General features: G+C 52.8%; 1 protein-coding gene across 1 annotated transcript in view; it reads right to left on the bottom strand.

Annotated features, from left to right (window-relative positions):
* The window catches only part of SPSB1 (splA/ryanodine receptor domain and SOCS box containing 1), an 81248-nt gene extending 66477 nt beyond the window's left edge, over positions 1-14771 (bottom strand). The window contains exon 1 of the mRNA XM_032758831.2: positions 14594-14771. The gene's annotated coding sequence lies outside the window, so the exon portion shown is untranslated. The remainder of the gene's footprint in view (positions 1-14593) is intronic.
* Positions 14772-15217: the final 446 nt, after the last annotated feature.

Here is a 15217-nt window from a genome sequence, read left to right as displayed (position 1 = left end):
TGATGGGCTCCAGAAGGGAGCTGACAACAGGTGTCATTTTTAATAGATCAATGGGAAAAGATATAAATAAGTAACAAGATCGCTGGCTGCAAGAGGATGGTGGCTGAGTCTCTGGTGATGAGGGATATGGAAAGAAAGACAGGTGTTCATGTTTCCCAGCCAACGTCTTAGACAAGCTGTTTGGATCAGACTCTTCCGCCCCACCTTCACGTGGCCTCTACAACTGAGCCAGGACGGGAAATCCAGCTTCCACTTAGGAAATGCTTCAATCTTCCATGCAAAATTTAATTAGCCAGAAGTCAGACACAGAAGGCCATGCAACGTATGGTTCCATTTATATGAGCTGTCCAGCACAGGCAAACCTGTCAAATCAGAATACAGATTGGTTCCCAGGGGCTGGGGAGGGAGGATGGGAGGTGACGCCTAATGTGGATGGGGTTTCCTTCCGGGGGGATGAAGATGTTTTGGAACTAGACAGAGGGGATAGTCGCACAACATTGTGAATGTACTAAATGCCACTGAACTGTTCACTTTAAAATGCCTCATTTTACATTATGTGAATTTCACCTCAACTGAAAAAAGACAGCCAGGCGCAGTGGCTCATGCCTGTAATCCCAGCACTTTGGGAGGCCAAAATGGGCAGATCACCTGAGGTCAGGATTTTGAGATCGGCCTGGCCAACATGGTGAAACCCTGTCTCTACTAAAAATACAAAAATTAGCCAGGCGTGGTGGCACGTGCCTGTAATCCCAGCTACCCAGGAGGCTAGGGTGGGAGAATCACTGGAACCTGGGAGGCGGAGGCTGCAGTGAGCTGAGACTGTGCCGCTGCACCCTAGCCTGAATGACAGAGCGAGATTCCATCTCAAAAAAAAAAAAAAAAAAGAAAAAAGACACCCTAATTAGCCAATGTCACAGAGCACATCTGCATATCCAGGACATCTTGGAGCTGACTCTACTTTCTCTTCTTGGCTCAGACACCAATCCCAACGTACCTGGGACCACTTCTGACTCTCATCAGCCCCCTGCAGCCTATTTACCCAGCCACAGTGACATTCACTCTGCTGACCTATCTCTCGGATCGCTCATTTCTTCCTCCCTCCTCCTTTGTGGCAAATGGTGCTGAAGAGAGTAAGACTGAGAGCCTGGCTGCTGGGGCTCAGCTCCCAGCTCTTCCCCTGGGTGGCTGGGAGGCCCAGAGTCGTCCTAGTTTTTCTCATCTGTAAAATGGGTAGTACCTACCCTATAGGTATCACTGACATTATGACGACTGAATGACTTCATGCATGCACGGCACCTGGAAGTGCGCTCAGATATGCCACATCGTTGATGGCTGCTGTCACTGACCCCACTATAGACAGACCCCAGCCCATGCACCTCCCACAGTCCCCTCCACTCCATCCATCTTCCACCTCCTCCAGGCTGGGCATCACAAAGGAAAACTGGTTATCCCTCCCACCCCAGCCCTGCTGTGCTCCAAATGCTCTCCGTGGTGGAAACCATAGAGCAGAAAAGCCGACTGCTGCAGGACGCGGCTAGGAAGGCCCAGAGCTTGGCCATCCCTCGGCACACCCGAAAGGATGAACGTGGTTGATGGCAACAGGCAATTGCCCGAGGTGACCTCAGTCCTCCTGCCCTGCGGGGTCAAGGGCAAGGCTCGCCCTCTAGGAGCCCCCATGTCTCGGTCCCTCCCACTGCAGGAGCACAGCTGGGACCCAGCCTGCTGGCTGATTCTCAAAAACCACTGCTCTGTCCCCAACACGCCTTCGTTCCCTAAAGCACGAACCCCTCTCCCACGTTACTCACAGCTGCACAAACGTCCCCAGGTCTGTGGGCCCTCCTGCCTCTCTGCGCTCATTTCAGCCACACATGGGCACCCTTCCCGCCTTTCCAACCTGGCCACCCCTGCCACCAGTGTCCTCTGATGCCCTGAGCGCTATCATCAGCAGAGATGGGCCTGTCTCACCCACTAGACAGAGAAAGCTTCCTCATTCTTTGTATCCTCGGCCCCAGCAGACTGGCTGCATACAGTAGGTGCTCAGCAAATGTTTGAATGAAAGCATGAATGACAAGTGGTCCACTAACAGCTCCTGAGAACAGAGGCTTGTTCGGAGTTCCTGACCTCCCACGGGGCATGGAAGGAAGTCTGGTCTGAGAACGGAACACTTGGCAGTTTAGTTCCGTGATGGGGAGTCCCCACCCCCAGCACCCACACCCTGGGCCCATATCGAGCTCTCCCAGACCTTGCTAGGATCCACTACGCCACCGGTCTTGCCGTTACTCCTTCATCCAACAGGTGTCCAAGAACCTACTGTGGAGCTAACTACTGGGGACTCAGCAGTGAACAACAGCCATGTGGCCGGGTCCTGCCCTCCTGGAGCCCACAGGTCACTGGGCTGCCCACAACAGCAGCTGTCCCTGGCACGGCTGAGGGTGCATGTGTCTGGGTGACAGGGTGGACCGTGGATGGCAGGGCTACCTGCTGAAGGGGACATCCCTGGGAAGAGGGGAGGAGTGAGGGGATCCGGTTTTGGAAAATGAAGCGAGAGGGGTACGGGCCAGCCAGTGGGAACGGGCCAGCCAAGGCGGGACCGGGCAGCATGAAGTGTGAGACGGGGTCAGCAGAATATAGGTGACAGTGGCTGAGGCAATAAGGGAGGAGAGGGACTCTCCTGAGGGGGCAGATGGGCCACAAGGGCGAGAGGGAGAAGTGGGAGAGGCCCCTGCAGGGAAGGCAACGCCAGATGGGTCTGGGTGCAGGAGGCAGGTGCAGCCCAGGGAATGGCCAGAGCCTTCTAAGCCAGGATGGGGCAATGGCACCCAAGTGGCAGAAGGTGAGCGCTGTGGCTCATGCCCATAATCCTAGCACTTTGGGAGGACTGCTTGAGCCCAGGAGTTCGAGACCAGCCTGGGAAACATAGGGAGACCCCGTCTTTGTGAGAAATTTAAAAATTAGTTGGGGGTGGTGGCGTGCGCCGATAGTCCCAGCTACTAGGGGGGCTGAGGTGGGAGGACTGCTTGAGCGTTGAGCCCAGCTGCCATGCGGACACGTCCACTCGGACCACTTCCACTTGGGACAAGTTCAAAGCACCTCCATGGACCTAGTCCCCCAGCCTGTAGGTCATCATACACGATGCCCCAAACTAGCTGAGAACCCGAGGCATCTGCAATTCTTCACCCTTCTCTACACCCCACATTCAACTAGTTACTGAAGCCTACCCATGCCACCTTAGAGATGCCACCAGCTTCCATCCCAACTGGCAGGTCAGGGATATGAACCATCTCCCTAGCCTTCCAGCTCCAGCCTCCTCTCCACCAGATTCTTAAGGCATCCATAACTGCATTAGCCAGGATTCTCCAGAGATGCAAAACCCACAGGATCGAGAGAGAGAGACAGATGAGAAAGGATGGGTTAGGGGAACTGGCTCACTCGGTTAAGGAGGCTGAATCCCACTACAGGCCACCTGCAAGCTGGAGACCCAGGGGAGCCAGGAGTGTGGCTCAGCCAAGTCTGAAGGCCTCAGACAGGGAGGCCAATGGGGTCATTCTCAGCCCCGGGCCAAAGACCCCGGGGACCACTGGTATGAGTCCCAGAGTCTAAAGGCCAGAGAACCTGGAGTTGTGACATCCGAGCGCAGGAGAAGAAGGATGTCCAGCTCCGGGACAGAGAGCCAGGATTTGCCCTTCCTCCAGCTTTTCGTTCCATCCAGGCCACCAGCTGATTGGACGGTGGCTGCCCCCATGGAGGGCAGATCCTCCCCACCCAGTCGAGTGACTCAAATGCCAAAAACACCCTCACAGACACACCTGGGGCAACCCGATCATTCTACGCAAATGCCAAACCACTGGGTTTCCCTGTCAGCAGAAAAGGGATGGGTTCAGTGTGTACTGAAGCATTGAGAATAATCAATGCTTTACCATCTATCCGGGTATTCCTTAATCTAGTCAAGTTGACATCTGAAATCAATCATCGCAGGTTCACCCCTTATCAACTGGCACCCATTGGCATCTCCTTAAACCATACTTAATCTCCAAGGACAGTATCAAGGTCATAGTTCCACCTATCATGACACTACTATCCTGCACACCAAAGACACGTTAATCCCTTCTCCAGAGAGAAGGCACAGTCCTTGAGTGCTATTCACTCCTCTCTCCTCTCATACTCAATAACTTAAATACTATGATGTAAAATTAATACTTAAATACTGCTATAGACTCAACGCATGTTGAATAAGGAGTAAAAGAGGAAAGAAAACAGATATTTGCCTAATATACATGTAAATGCATACAACTGTATTCTGAACAAAATAGGGAGGAAATACTCCCAGCAATTCTGGCCCTTGTTTCTGTAACTGGTCACGTGGTTGGAGCTGGTATTTATTATAACTACCTCCCTCTGTCCTGTTCTGTGTTCCTTTCGTCTGCAACAAGCACCTCAGCTGGCTGTGGTTCTTTAAGTGGCAGAGTGACCCAAACATTCATTCCTGAAGGGTCTGAGTCATTCACAGTCCTGCCTGGACTGTATCCTTGTAATTTCCCATTGACTTAATCACAGGGCACGGTAATACTAAGAGATGCCCTAAGGAGTATCCTGTACTCCAGACACAATCTTCCTTGCCTCACTGTGGAGCAGTCCAGATCAATTTCCCCTTGGTATTCCAGATCAATCTCCACGGCCAACACCATCACTCCCCTCTCAGCCTGCTGACCCAGAGGGACAGGGAGCCCAAAGTGGCCAGGTGGCAGCCTTACTCCCCGGTTCAATGGAATCACTGTTGTGTCTCCTGGTAGGAGCATTCTTCCCTCTGGAACCAAGACCTCCAGGCCAGCAGAGCATAAAGTCACAGGAAAAGGAAGCAACAATTTCGCTAGTGAGTCCCTAGGGGATATGATGCATGGTGCCGCTCCCATTTCCTCCCCTTGATTCCTGGACCCGTGAATCCTAGCTATGGGAGAAACCAGAACCATATATTGGATGCTGATACAGAGTACACGGAGCCTTTTGAAGACCCCTGCCCCAGCCCTACAAAGTATTGTCACCTATCTGGCGTTGTAATCACAACTTCAAAAGACTCTACTGCCCTTCTTTCAAGTCAGCTGCTTCAGGATGGTGGGGAACGTGGTCATTCCCAGACCCAGGTCAAAGACCCCGGGGACCACTCGTACGAGTCCCAGAGTCTAAAGGCCAGAGAACCTGGAGTTCTGACATCCAAGCGCAGGAGAAGAGCATCCCAGCTCCGGGACAGAGAGCCAGGATTCGCCCTTCCTCCAGCTTTTTGTTTCATCCAAGCCCCCGGCTGACTGGATGGTGCCTGCCCGCATGGAGAGCAGATCCTCCCCACCCAGTTGAGTGACTCAATTGCCAGTGTCCTCCAAAAACACCCTCACAGACACATCTGGGGCAGCCCGATCAGTCTACACAATGTCAAACCACTGGGCTTCCCTGTCAGCAGAAAAGGGACAGGCTCAGTGTGTACTGAAGCACAGAGAATAATCAATGCTTTGCCATCTATCTGGGTATTCCTTAATCTAGTCAAGTTGACATCCAAAATCAATCATCACAGGTCTACCCCTTATCAGCTGGCACCCATAGGCACCCACTGGCATCTTCTTAAACCATACTTAATTTCCAAATAAAGGCCATAACAAGACCGTAGTTCCACTTAGCATGATAGGTGAAACCAGTGGGCTCGTGCTCACCAGCCAATTCCGTGCACAGGAGCTCACTGCCACACTTCTTTGGTTGTGAAGTGAGTTCCTTGGAAGCAGTGCTATGTGGACAGCATGACAGTGGGTAAGGTGTTCTGTGAATCAATGGATGGTGACTGTGGCAGAAGCACTGCGTGCAGGGAAGACGAATCTGTATCCAGAATAAGTGCCTGTTCCAGTAAGGACAAAATGCTGCCCCTTCCAAAACAGAAGTGGTCCAATGTGCCTTCCAGCAGGTGCAGTGATCATCCTGGGGAATGGGGCCATATTGGAGCTCAGTGTTAAGTCTCCGCTGCTGGCAGACTGGCACCCAGTGGTAGCCATAGCCAGGTCGGCTTTGGTGAGTGGCAGTCCATGTTGCTAAGCCCGCGCATCCCCTCCATCTCTGCCACCATGACCACTTTGTTCCTGAGCCCATCAAGCGATGACAGGGGTGGCGAGGGAAAGAGACTGACTAGAACCCACCTAGGTCATCCTACCCACATACCTCATGTCCTCTGCCCACTCAGGAGGCCTATCCACATAATCTTCCCCCAATTTCTTTTTTGTTTGTTTGGTTTTTTTGATACAGGGTCTCATTCTGTTGCCTAGGCTGGAGAAATCACAGCTCACTGCAGCCTCAAACTCCTAGGCTCAAGTGATCCTCTCACCTCAGCCTCCCAAGTAGCTGGGACTGTGGGCATGAGCTACCATGCCCAGCTAATTTTTTATTTTTGTAGACAGGCGGGGGCAGGGAGTCTTACTATGTTGCCCAGGCTGGTCTCAAACTCCTTGGGCTCAAGCAATCCTCCCAACTTGGCCTCCCAAAGTGCTGGATTACAGGTGTGAGCCACTATGCCAGGTCCCCAGATTTCTTTGTCACCAATCTTCCAATCATATTCTTTCCAAGTCCCCAAGTCCCTGACCATCCAGCCAAATCATCAGGCACGGTCCATGAATCAGTATATAATCACTCATCTGGCCATCTCTCCTTCAAAGCAAGGTGCACAACCAGGTGCACTGCCCAAAGCTCTGCCCGGGAGGATTTCCCTTCACCCCTGTCCTTCAGAGATGTCCCAGCAAGGGGCTACAGTGCTGCAGCTGTCCACTTTCGGGTTGTGCCTGCATATAGTGCAGAGCCATCTGCAGCCATCTGCAAACCAGGCTGAGTCTTCTCTTCCACTGTCAACCGATCATAGGGAACTCCCCAGGAGACCATAGGTACAGGCTGGAGAGAGAAGGCAGTGGGCAAAGTAAGAACCATGGGCCTTTGGACCACTTCCTCATGTCACTTACTTGTGCCTTCAGGACCTGCTCTAGACCTGATCCCATATCTACCACTTCCACTCAATGGGAATGTTCTGCCATACATGCCCAATGTATGGTTTGGTGGGTCAGATCATAGATAACACCCATTTCATGATGGGCAGCTCAGGTCACATGGCAACTTCGTGGCTGATGGTCAAATGTTAAGTTTCTACTAGGGCCCAGTATTAGGCCAAGAGCTGTCTCTCAAAAGGAATGAAGTTATTTGTGGATGATGGCAGGGCTTTGCTCCAAAATCCCAAGGCCTGTACTGCGATTCATCTACAGGGGCCTGCCAAAGGCTTTAAGCAGCCTGCCTGTCTGCCACTGACCTCAACCACCACTGGGTCTGCTGGTGGCCCAAGTGGCAAAGCAGGTTGCACAGCAGCCTGGACCTGTTGCAGTCTTCTGCTACGGGCCCCACTCAAAACTAGAAGCGTTAGGGTGACTTAGCAAATGGGCTGGAGTAACACACCCAAATGAGGAATGTGTTGCCTCCAAAATCCAAATAGGCCCACTAGGCATTGTGCCTCTTTCTTGATTGCAGGAGGAAAACTGTAACAACTTATTCTTCACCTTAGAGGGGATACCTTCACAGGCCTGACACTACTGGACCCTGAAAATTTCACTAAGGGAGAAGGCCCCCGAATTTCAGTAGAATTTATTTCTCATCGCTTGACATGTAAATGTCCTACCAATAAGGCCAGAGTGGTTGCGACTTCTTGCTCACTAGGTCCAATCAAGCATAATGACATCAATGTAATGGACCAGCATGGTACCTTTTTTTTTTTTTTTTTTTGAGACAGGGTCTCGCTCTGTTGCCCAGGTTGGAGTAAAGTAGCACAATCACCGCTTACTGCAAGTCCTGACCTCCTAGGCTCAAGCAATCCTCCCACCTCAGCCACCCAAGTAGCTGGGACCACAGGCATGCACCATCATGTCTGGCTAATTTTTTTAAAAGGTTTTTGTAGAGATGATAATGGTGAAACCTCATCTCTACTAAAAAAAAAAAAAAAAAAAAAAAAAAATTGACTGGGCGTGGTGGTGCACACTTGTAGTCCAGATACTCGGGAGGCTGAAGCAGGAGAATCACTTATGTCCAGGAGGCAGAGGATGCAGTGAACCAAGATCAAGCGAGACTCTGCCTAAAAAAAAAAATTTAAAAAATTAAGAAACCATAGAGATGATGTCTCACTATGTTGCCCAGGCTGGTCTCAAACTCCTGAGCTCAAGCGATCCTCCTGCCTCGGCCTCCTGAAGTGCTAGAAGTGCTAGGATTACAGGAGTGAGCCACCGTGCCCAGCCCCAGCATGATATCTGTGGAAGGGAAAGGTGATCAAGATGACTGTGAACTAAACTGTGACATAGGGCTGGAGAGCTGATACACCCATCAGCCAAGACCGTCAAGGGGAATTACTGGCCTTACCAGCTGGAAGCAAACTGCTTCTGGTGGGCCTTATGGACAGGTATAAAAAGAAAGGCATTTGCCAGATCAAAGCTGCATGCAGTAGCAGGCACCAGAGATGTGTGAATTTTGGAGTCACCACTTGGTTAAGTTTACAATAATCCACTATCAGTTTCCAAAGTCCATCTGGCTTCTGCACAGGCCAAATCAGAGAGTTGAATGGGGATGTGGTGAGGGTCACCACCCCTGCCTCCTCCAAGTCCTTGATGGTGGTGCTAATCTCTGCAGCCCCACCCCAGGGATGCAATGTTGCTTTTGATGTACTATTTTCCTAGGCAGAGGCAACGCTAATGGTTTCCATTTGGCCTTTCCCACCATAATAGCCCTCACCGCACAAGTTAGGGAACCAGTGTGGGGATTCTGCTAGGTGCTAAGTATGTCAATTTCGAATCTGGAACCGGAAATAACCCCAGGATGGGTTCAGGGATCCACGGGAGCCACCAGGAGTCAAACCTAAGCTAAAACTCCATTGATCACCTGACCTCCTCTGACTGGTGGGCCACAGTGATGTTTTTAGTTTCCTGGAATCAGTATCAGTTCAGTGTCCAGTTATCCCTGAATAGTCTAATTATTTCCCTTTCCTCAATGCATATTCACCCTGGTAAAAGGCCGTAGGTCCTTTTGGGGAAGGCTAGGAGGAAAACTAATAGCATAAACTTTCTCTAGTGTACTGAGGTCCTTCTTCAAAGGGACCCAGCCTCCAATTCATTCATTCATTCACTCATTCATTCATTTATTCATTCACTCATTCATTCACTCATTCATGGGCGCTTAGTTGCGTAAACTGGCTTAAGTCTGGGAAGTTGATTGAGGGCTGTGATTTTCTGTTTTAATTATTTTTCTGTTTTAATTATTCAAGTTAGACTTTTTTTCATTTGACCTGTAAGTTTCTGCTTATACAGAAAACTTAAAAGAATCAAGTAACTTATAAGATCAAGTAAGAATTTCACAGGTTTCCTGTCTGTTTCCCTTCTAGGAACACCATGATTAACTATCCAATGCCATAGATCCACACAAGTCAGATTATTCTGATGGCAGCTTTGCCTCTGCTGTCCATTAGGTAACCACACTCACCTTGCCTTGGATGGCTGAGTACTGCCACTTGGCCCCTGCACTCCAAATGCAATTACTCCCGTTGCATTTAAGTTTTCCATTTGAGTGACTGCGGCTCCCACTGTAAAGGCTGGATCACGGAGCTCTTCAGGGATGCTGGGGCCCCCTCACAAATCTATTTCTCAACGTACTGGTGAAAGATCTGTCTTCTGAATCTTCCCAGTGTGGGTGAGTAGCTTTTAAGAGACAAATCCACTCCAGCATTCCAATGTCCCTAAGCCTATGAATCCCTAACTGTACATGAAACCTAAGCCTTTGAATCCCTAACTCTACATGAAACCTAAGCCTATGAATCCCTAACTCTACATTAAACCAAAGGAGACTCAGAAACTCCAACTCACTCACAGTGGGTCATCCTTTGATCCATGTTCCAGTCAACCAACCAAACAGATCTCTTCTTAACCCCCTGAGCTACAACATTAAGTGCAGAATCTCTTCTTAGCGGGCCCATATCCATAATTTCGGCCAGATCCAACTTCATGTTCGTTCCACATCCTAATATCCACTCCCACACATGCTCCCTTGGTGTCTGTATAAATTAGAAAACTCAAGTGGTTCTCTTGGAGTGGAGTGCAGCTCCTCACTCTGACCTTGGAAAGGGTGTGACCAGATCGGCCACACTCAGACTGTCTGGCAAGGTGTGTTCACAACTGGGGCACCTGTCAAGCCCTTGTCACAGGTAGGTTTTTCCAACCCTGGAATCCTATATTCCTACTCAGCAGTCATTTCTCAAGTGTGGAGTTTGCATCCTAATACTTTCTTCATCTTGTGCTCAAATCACCCATTGCCTCCCTAGTTTTCCAAGAGATGCCCAAGGGTGGCAGAGGCTCTTGGATTCCTCCACCCATCGCCTACGCAGTAAATTCAAGAGGGTCAGGCTAAGCTTCAGGTCAGATCCAGAGCTTGTTGACAAACCATTCTCACAGTCACATCTCCTGACACCCAGCCCTGCCACAAATCCCATGCCTGCATTGCACAAGGTCTGGACCTCAATGGCAGGCAAGGCTGGGCTGTGCCTTGGCGGACTCTCTTCCCCATCTCCAAGAAAGGCCCCGAGAGCCTAAGCCTATTGTTGATGTGGTCTGTCTCATGACCACTGGACTCATTTATTTTTAACGTTGGGCAATGAACAGAACTTTTAAAACACAAAGCAAACAGGCAGCTTCCAGGGGGTTGGCAGCAGGACAGATCCCCCAATGAGCTGTTGGGTTTTGCCATCCTCCCTTTGTCCAAGCAAGGAAGGAGCCTCAAGCCCAGGTCAGAAAGGACGTACATCTCCCGACTCTCGCCCCGCATAGAGTAACAGTCAACCTCTTTGAGACGTGACGCTTCCTTTAAATGCTTCTTAGGAAGAAGCTACAGATGACCTGACATCTTGTATTTGCTTCAAAATAATCCAGCGTGTGTGTGTATGTGTGCATATGTGTGTGCATATGTATGTGTGCGTGCATACGTTTGTATATGTGTGTGTACACATGTGCACGTCTTCTGTAAGCATAGGTATGTATGTGCATATGTGAGTATGTGTATGTGTGTGCGTGCGAGGTGAGGAAACCTGACGGCTCATTATACTCTGCTTCTAACTTTGATATGTTTGACATTTTCCATAATAACAAAAAATTTCATTAAAAAAATGAGCCCATGCTCCTTGAAGAAAAGGCTAAGGTGGTGGAGGTGACAAACTTACTGGTGAAGGGCTTGGGTGCCAAATCTGGATTCCAGTTTTGGCTCCACCATTCCCTTGCCGCGAGACCTTAGCCAAGTTACCTGCAATCCTCAGGAGAATGGACATGGAGGCAAAACCCACTTCCCAGGGTCCTCAGGAAGCCCATGAGTCAATGCATCAAGGACTCAGATCAGAGCCAGTACTCGCATGCACCGTGAAACCATGAAAACATTCCCCGCTATTATTATGCTTAAGACTCAAGCAAAGTCACGTCCATAAAGCACTCTGTAGCACAGAGCCTGGCACCTGGCTGCCAGTGGAACTTTAGACTGGGGGAGATGTTATCAGATAACTGGGGGGAGGGGAGAGCGCTCACTGAAAGTCCAAAATCAAAGTCCCTTAGAGTCTGGATTTCATTGATCTAGTGTTGAGGGTTGGGGAGAGGATAACACACCCCTAGGCAGACTGAGGCACACTTGTACCTGACCTGTGCTTTCGTCTGATAACATTTTTCAGAACAAAAAGATACACTGAATCATGCACACCAGCCACAACCTATTTCTTGAGAAGAATTGATACAAAATGCCCAGACGAACTCATGAACACCATAAGAATCAGAGGTTTCACTAAATTTGAAAACGCGTCTGCAGGCAAGTTTCCATCCACCAAGGAGGAGGGGCAGGTGCAAGAAGGGAGCACGGCACATACCATGGGGGTGGGAGGGCAGCGCTGGCTTCCACGAGCTAGGCCCCCACCCCATTCCCCAGCTCTGGTGAAGAAATTAAACATCTGTGATGATTCCAAGAGGGTGAGCTTTTTACAGCAGCCCAGAGGAACCCACTGAAGGGTGGATCCAGCCTTACTAGAGCAGCCCAAGAAACTGCCTCACCCAGCTCCAAAGTGACATCACCAGGGCCCCAGGCAGGACTACTCCTTCCTAAGAGCCCTGAAACCCACTGATTCTTCCCAGGGCCTGGCCTCTCTGAAGCCGGCATGGCACCGGCCTTGCCCCTACTCGGGGCTGTCTGAGCCACTGGGGCCAACGTGCTACTGCTTTTGTTTTCTCTGCTGCTAGGGTGGTAGCCAGACTGGAAAAGGAAGACTTGTAAAGTGATTGCCTTAGTCCACTCCACACCTCCCCAACCGCAAACACACACACACACACACACACACACACACACACACACACACACACTCCATCTACTGGGTAAAGTGCTCCCTGCAGAAGAAAAGCAGCTGTAAGAGAGCAGGAGTGCTTTAAATGATCTAATCCAGCCCATCACTTCACAGCTGGGGAGACATGAAGTGCCTGGCCCATGACCTCAGTGCTGGGGACAGTAACCAACAGCAACAGTTTCAGGACTGGGGAATCTTGGTCCACAGCCCTGGCTGTGCAGTCTGGGTAAGTGAACCACCCTCTCTGGGCCTCTCTAGGACAGGCTGGCCTAGATAGTAAGACAGGGCTTCCCTGACTCCAAAATTCTTCAGTAGGGAGAGACCACCTGTGCCGCTCATGCTTCCCCAGGGCTTTCACCACTGGGAGGGGGGTCTGAGGAGGGGGACAGGGCAGAAGGGAGAGGCCCCCATCCCCTTCCTTGCTTGCTGTTCTCCTCACACCCCACAGTGAGAAATGAAGTGGGCCCAGCTCCCCCCAACGAGAAAATTCTTCCAAGGACACCAAACCTTAGTCACCAGGGATGGCGCTTTTACCATGAACACCTGTTAAAACTCAACTCATGACCAGTTTCTGATGCTACAGACTGGAGTGTTTAATTAAATATTACTCACTCAGGAAGCAGCCCCTGCCAACTCACCCCCAAACTGTGTAGTTCATTTTCAGAGAAATGGAGAGAGGAAGGGCCTGAGCTCTCCTCGGGGGCACCAGCAGGGCTTGCCTAGTGGGATGTCTGTGGCCCAGCATGCCCAGCTATCCAGAACCAAGCAAAGAAACCACCATGAGCAGTACCTAGGAACCAGAGGGCCCCCTGGATGGTCCCCACACACACTCACAAACACACACACACACACACACACACAAAGACACGCAGATACACACTTGGAGACACACATTCAGACACATACACAGACGCACTCAGAGACACAGACACAGAGACAGACACTCACAGAGACACACGTGTGGACAAAGACACACAGAGACACAAAGACACAGCGACACACACAAAGACACAGCACAGAGACACGCATTTGCAGAGACAGGCACTCAGAGACACAAACTTGCAGAGACAGACACTCAGAGACACAAACTTGCAGAGACACACACCCAAAGACATATACACACTCACACACAGACACACACTCACAAAGACACACACAGACATACACAGAGAGGCACACACAAATACACAAAGACGCACTCAGAGGCACACACAGTCACTCAGAGTCTCAGACAGGCACACATTGACAGACACACAGACTCACACACACAGAGACACATACATACACAGATGCACTTAGAGACACACTCACACACCCACCCATATGAACACACAGCCACACTCATACGCAGCTACATATTCACAAGGACACGCACAAACACACACGCAGATGCACTCTCTGAGACACCCGCTCTTCCTGCAGACCCGCACTCTCCCCTCGGGGCCGTCCCGTCCCGTCCCGTCCTCACCGGAACCTGGACGCCACCGAGCCCAGCACACGCCCGGGGACGGTGACCCATCCGCGGTTCCTCCCGCGGGCCCAGGCCGCCCTTGCTTTTCTGATTTAATCGATTTCCTGACAACCCTCCGGCTCTCCCTCCGCTGCTGGGAGAAGCCACGGCGGCTCCGGCGCGGCGGGGAGGGCGGCGCTCGGGTGTCCCCGGCAGGCTCCCTGGGGGAGGCGCTGCGGGAGGGTGGGGGCGCCCCGACGGGGGCCCGGGCCGCGCCGCCAATCCCGACTCGGACCGGCGGGAAAAGCGAAACTAACTCAGCCGAGCGGGGTCCCGCTTTCCCTGGGCTAACGCGGGGACGGGTCGGCGGCCCCGGAGCGCCCCAGCTCCTCCTCGGGACCGCAACTCGTTGCGACGGTCCCCGCGCCCCGAGACCCCCGCGGCGCCTCGTCCCGGGACCCCTGCCCTGCAGCGGCGACAGCGCGGGGCGGGCCTGGGCCCCTCTCCCAGGAGCCGCGGCGAGGGAGGCGCCCCCGGAGCCACCAAGGGAGGGGCCGCGCCCCGAGTCCCCATCCCGTACTCCACCCGCTCCCCTGCGCCCGGCCCCGCGCCACCCACTCGGTTCCCCAGCGGCGCGATCCCCGCGTCCGCCCCCGCCCGGCCCCCCCCGCGCCTCCCTCTCCCGGGCCGGACGCCCACCCATCGGGTCCCAGGTGCCCCGCGCCGCCTACCGCGCCCGGGGTGCCGCCGCCGCCGCCGCTGCTGCTCTCCAAGGCTGTGGAGGCTCGGGCGCCCGGGCCGCGCCCGCCGCAGGGAGCGAAGTCGCCTCCTCCCCGCGGCCCCGGCGCCGGCGCCTGGAGCCTGGTTCCTGCTGCGAGCGCGCAGGCTGCCCGAGCGCGACTTCTGTGCGGAGGAGAAAAAGCAACCGACGGCTTTAAAGTGAAAAAAAAAAGAGAAAAGCGCCGGTGGGCGGGGCCGCCCCTGCCCCGCCCCGCCCCGCCCCCGGCCTCCGGCGCAAGGACCACTCAGCACTGCAGGGAAGGCCGGGGGCGCGGGGCGCGGGGCGCGGGGCGCGGGGCGCGTCAGCCGGGCGCTGGTTCGGCCGCCCCCTCCGCCCCCTTAGTCCGCAGCCCTCTCCTGAGCCGCCGCCGCCCTGGTGTTGCCGACCCGAAGCTCCGGTCCCTCCGGAGGCGTCTTTGGGAAACGCGTGGCGCAGGGCCTGGGTTGCAGCCTTGGGAGGCTGGAGTGGAGGCGGGGGTCTTACGAGAAGGAGAAATCTTCGCGGAGAGTGGGGTTGTCCCAGGAACTCCGAGCAAGGCCTCGCCGGCCTTCTCTGAAGTGCCCAGCGGGGACAA

The sequence above is a fragment of the Hylobates moloch genome, unplaced genomic scaffold, assembly GCF_009828535.3.
Source record: "Hylobates moloch isolate HMO894 unplaced genomic scaffold, HMol_V3 SCAFFOLD_9, whole genome shotgun sequence".
NCBI lineage: Eukaryota > Metazoa > Chordata > Mammalia > Primates > Hylobatidae > Hylobates > Hylobates moloch.
The sequence above is the reverse complement of the archived record's forward strand: the minus strand, read 5'-3'. Positions and strand labels throughout refer to the sequence as shown.